Source organism: Ambystoma mexicanum, chromosome 2q (assembly GCF_040938575.1).
Source record: "Ambystoma mexicanum isolate Mex_15411 chromosome 2q, UKY_AmexF1_1, whole genome shotgun sequence".
Taxonomy (NCBI): domain Eukaryota; kingdom Metazoa; phylum Chordata; class Amphibia; order Caudata; family Ambystomatidae; genus Ambystoma; species Ambystoma mexicanum.
The window spans coordinates 692,305,901-692,310,900 of NC_090924.1; the positions used below are offsets into that span (position 1 = coordinate 692,305,901).

General features: G+C 54.7%; 3 non-coding genes across 3 annotated transcripts; all 3 read right to left on the reverse strand.

The window, feature by feature from the left end:
* Nucleotides 1-742: 742 nt before the first annotated feature.
* Nucleotides 743-854, reverse strand: TRNAL-CAA (transfer RNA leucine (anticodon CAA)). Its single transcript has 2 exons — nucleotides 817-854; nucleotides 743-788 (listed from the first exon to the last, which is right to left on the reverse strand). It is a non-coding gene; the product is annotated as a tRNA-Leu (tRNA).
* Nucleotides 855-1,664: 810 nt separating this feature from the next.
* On the reverse strand, nucleotides 1,665-1,736 carry TRNAP-AGG (transfer RNA proline (anticodon AGG)). Its single transcript has one exon. It is a non-coding gene; the product is annotated as a tRNA-Pro (tRNA).
* A 2,244-nt stretch (nucleotides 1,737-3,980) lies between these two features.
* On the reverse strand, nucleotides 3,981-4,053 carry TRNAV-AAC (transfer RNA valine (anticodon AAC)). The gene has a single exon. It is a non-coding gene; the product is annotated as a tRNA-Val (tRNA).
* Between the last annotated feature and the right edge of the window lie 947 nt (nucleotides 4,054-5,000).

Below are 5,000 nucleotides of genomic sequence, written 5' to 3' on the forward strand. Positions count from 1 at the left end.
CGCTCCACGGCCTGACCCCTGCGTGTCACGTGGCCTGCCCCTGGCGCAAGCGCAGAGGACTGAGCTGCCTCTCAAGCAGAGAAACAAGAAGAAGAGCGGCAGCCTTCGCTGGCCAAAGGCCATCTGCTGCCGCTCGATCGGGCTCGATCAGGCGAGATATATGTGGCCGACCGGCCTAGAGCGCAAACCTGTGCTGCTCAGGGTGGGCAGCTTCCCAGCAGGAGGATGTGTCTTGAAAGCCGACAGAGGCAAGAAGGCGCACTCCCTCAGCCCGCTCCAACCTCTGGATTCCTGCGAATTTCAGAAGAGAACTCTGGGGCAGCATGGCTTCTGTCATCTCCCAACAGCCTCTCTGTTCTTGCTATGTAAATACCTTTACATCCCCCGAACTGAGCATGTCTGTTTTTTTATTTTTATTTTGCTGAGGTGTGGTGCCTTCAACGACCGACAGGTGGCAGGAGAGCACTTTCTCCAACTGTGAAGGGGACTTTTTTCACTTCCTGAGTAGACTGGGCTCAGTGACATATGCCACCAAGCCAGCCACTAGAAAATGCAGGTTTTGCAGCCATGGGCCAGTGGGGGTTTAAGGGCAGGTGTGCCTCCGGCGTCTCTGGCAGACAGCTCCAGTTGCAAGGCAGCAGAAGAGAACAGGGAGGCTTGCCGGGCGCTGCATTCGGGGGCCCCCACGAGGTTTTCCGCAAGCCTTACCCTCTGAAATGTGCTCAAAAAAATGAGCCCGGCTTGTCAGGAGTGGGATTTGAACCCACGCCTCCAATCGGAGACCAGAACACCCAGATGCAGGGAAGAGCTGCGCCTCTTGAGTCTGGCGCCTTAGACCACTCGGCCACCCTGACAGCTATGGGCAGGATTGGGAAAGATTCTTCAGTACCCAATGTCGCCACGTGCCAGCGCCGGTTTTCATGCCCCGATCTCTGCATCAAAAGTACCCAAACACTCACTTAAGGACCCAGGGATGGCAGGAAACGCCCACTGATGGAGCCAGTGGACAGTTTGCAGGGTGCAAATAAGGGCTGGCCTCAGATCACTCATGGCGTAGTGCCGGCCTGTCCATACCTGTCGAAACCTGCATGCGGTCAAATGTGTCCGATTGACATTGTGGAAATAAAAAGAAACCAGCACCATGTTTCTGCCCAGTCTCGATCCGGGGACCTTTCGCGTGTTAGGCAAATGTGATAACCACTACACTACAGAAACAGCTCTGGTAGGCTGCGCTCTAGTGTGCTGGGACAGCTTTCAGTTGAAAGGCTTTGTGGCACTGATGTCTCATGGGGCCCGCTGGTACCTGCCAGGTGGCACACACCAACGTGAAAGTTTGGCGCAAGCCTGCGCCGGACCTACATGGCAGCACTCACAGCACCTCACACACAGGCTGCAGACACATACAAAAGACCAAGCTGGATGCAACAGTGGCGCGAGCCATGGCAGTCCCCACCCAGAAGGCATGTCCAAACCGTTATACATCAGCTCGCCGCCAGCGCATCATTACAAAGGAGGGGGAATTTCCAACACTGCCTCTTGGGCCATGGGCTTAAAAGCAGCCAACCATTGGCGACGGGCATCGAACCAGATACGGTCACGCACAAACTATTTTTGGGGGGGAATTGGGGACTCTGTGTTTTTTGTTTTCGGCGCTCCAAAAAAAAGGGCTCGTCCGGGATTTGAACCCGGGACCTCTCGCACCCTAAGCGAGAATCATACCCCTAGACCAACGAGCCACCGCATGCAGAGAGCAGTGAGGGGGAGGGGGGTGGTCTGCTTACCTCACTTGGCGCCATGCCCCAGTCTCTCCACGGCCTGACCCCTGCGTGTCACGTGGCCTGCCCCTGGCGCAAGCGCAGAGGACTGAGCAGCCTCTCAAGCAGAGAAACAAGAAGAAGAGCGGCAGCCTTCGCTGGCCAAAGGCCATCTGCTGCCGCTCGATCGGGCTCGATCAGGCGAGATATATGTGGCCGACCGGCCTAGAGCGCAAACCTGTGCTGCTCAGGGTGGGCAGCTTCCCAGCAGGAGGATGTGTCTTGAAAGCCGACAGAGGCAAGAAGGCGCACTCCCTCAGCCCGCTCCAACCTCTGGATTCCTGCGAATTTCAGAAGAGAACTCTGGGGCAGCATGGCTTCTGTCATCTCCCAACAGCCTCTCTGTTCTTGCTATGTAAATACCTTTACATCCCCCGAACTGAGCATGTCTGTTTTTTTATTTTTATTTTGCTGAGGTGTGGTGCCTTCAACGACCGACAGGTGGCAGGAGAGCACTTTCTCCAACTGTGAAGGGGACTTTTTTCACTTCCTGAGTAGACTGGGCTCAGTGACATATGCCACCAAGCCAGCCACTAGAAAATGCAGGTTTTGCAGCCGTGGGCCAGTGGGGGTTTAAGGGCAGGTGTGCCTCCGGCGTCTCTGGCAGACAGCTCCAGTTGCAAGGCAGCAGAAGAGAACAGGGAGGCTTGCCGGGCGCTGCATTCGGGGGCCCCCACGAGGTTTTCCGCAAGCCTTACACTCTGAAATGTGCTCAAAAAAATGAGCCCGGCTTGTCAGGAGTGGGATTTGAACCGACGCCTCCAATCGGAGACCAGAACACCCAGATGCAGGGAAGAGCTGCGTCTCTTGAGTCTGGCGCCTTAGACCACTTGGCCACCCAGACAGCTATGGGCAGGATTGGGAAAGATTCTTCAGTACCCAATGTCGCCAGGTGCCAGCGCCGGTTTTCATGCCCCGATCTCTGCATCAAAAGTACCCAAACACTCACTTAAGGACCCAGGGATGGCAGGAAACGCCCACTGATGGAGCCAGTGGACAGTTTGCAGGGTGCAAATAAGGGCTGGCCTCAGATCACTCATGGCGTAGTGCCGGCCTCAGTGCTTTAAGTGGGCCGGGGCCTGCCGGGGCCGGGCCCCGCCAGTCTCCAAAAAGTGGGGCTGAGCCGGGGCCCTGCCGGGGCCCCCCGGTCCCACCACGCCATGGCAGGACGCATTATCCCGCCACGGCCGCAGCCGCGACGGGAGATGCGCCCGCCAGTGTAACGTTAGGCAAGTGGACAGAAGTGCCAGCCAGCCACAGCGTCGCTGAGGCTGGCTGGCACTTCTGTCAGTCACTGTAACTTCCCTGATGACCCCCCATCTGAGGGGTCATCAGGGAATTTACAGTTCCTTTGTTTGCCCTCGCCAGGTCACTGACCCTCTGTGAACCTGCAGGCTCCATGATCTAATATGTAGATTAGATCACGGAGCCCGCGGGTTCCCAGGGGGTGAAAGACGCCTTGGGCTCTGTGATCTCTGCTCAGAGCAGCGATCACTGAGCCCGAGGTGCCTGTCTCCTTTGGCAAATCTTTATAAAAGATGCCTTGAAATGTGTACGTTTCAAGCCATCTTTTATAAACGTAGAAATATTTCTACGTTTATAACAGACGGCTTGAAACGTACACAATTCAAGGCATCTTTTATAAAGCTTTGTCGACGGACAAAACCACCTTGGGTTTTGTCCGTCCTCAACGCTTTATAAAAGATGGCTTGTACGTTTCAAGCCGTCTTTTATGAACATAGAAATATGTTACAAATGTCTATGTTTTAAAAGGTGGCTTGAAAAGTACACAAACCATGGTAAGGTAAGCAAACAAGTGTGCGTAACTTACTATGGTTTGTACACTTTCAAGCCACCTTTTATAAACATAGAAATATGTAACATTGCTATGTTTATAAAAGAACGCTTGAAAAATACATAAACCATACCAGTACGCATACAAATATATAAATGCTCTACTACATTTATATATTTGTTTGCGCACCCTACTATGATTTGTGCACTTTTAGGCCACGCCCACAGCGGATATCACGCCCCCAAACGAGGGCCCCCCCTCAATTTCTTACCCCACTTAAAGCACTGGCCGGCCTGTCCATACCTGTCGAAACCTGCATGCGGTCAAATGTGTCCGATTGACATTGTGGAAATAAAAAGAAACCAGCACCATGTTTCTGCCCGGTCTCGAACCGGGGACCTTTCGCGTGTTAGGCGAATGTGATAACCACTACACTACAGAAACAGCTCTGCTAGGCTGCGCTCTAGTGTGCTGGGACAGCTTTCAGTTGAAAGGCTTTGTGGCACTGATGTCTCATGGGGCCCGCTGGTACCTGCCAGGTGGCACACACCAACGTGAAAGTTTGGCGCAAGCCTGCGCCGGACCTACATGGCAGCACTCACAGCACCTCACACACAGGCTGCAGACACATACAAAAGACCAAGCTGGATGCAACAGTGGCGCGAGCCATGGCAGTCCCCACCAAGAAGGCATGTCCAAACCTTTATACATCAGCTCGCCGCCAGCGCATCATTACAAAGGAGGGGGAATTTCCAACACTGCCTCTTGGGCCATGGGCTTAAAAGCAGCCAACCATTGGCGACGGGCATCGAACCAGATACGGTCACGCACAAACTATTTTTGGGGGGGAATTGGGGACTCTGTGTTTTTTGTTTTCGGCGCTCCAAAAAAAAGGGCTCGTCTGGGATTTGAACCCGGGACCTCTCGCACCCTAAGCGAGAATCATACCCCTAGACCAACAAGCCACCGCATGCAGAGAACAGTGAGGGGGAGGGGGGTGGTCTGCTTACCTCACTTGGCGCCATGCCCCAGTCTCTCCACGGCCTGACCCCTGCGTGTCACGTGGCCTGCCCCTGGCGCAAGCGCAGAGGACTGAGCTGCCTCTCAAGCAGAGAAACAAGAAGAAGAGCGGCAGCCTTCGCTGGCCAAAGGCCATCTGCTGCCGCTCGATCGGGCTCGATCAGGCGAGATATATGTGGCCGACCGGCCTAGAGCGCAAACCTGTGCTGCTCAGGGTGGGCAGCTTCCCAGCAGGAGGATGTGTCTTGAAAGCCGACAGAGGCAAGAAGGCGCACTCCCTCAGCCCGCTCCAACCTCTGGATTCCTGCGAATTTCAGAAGAGAACTCTGGGGCAGCATGGCTTCTGTCATCTCCCAACAGCCTCTCTGTTC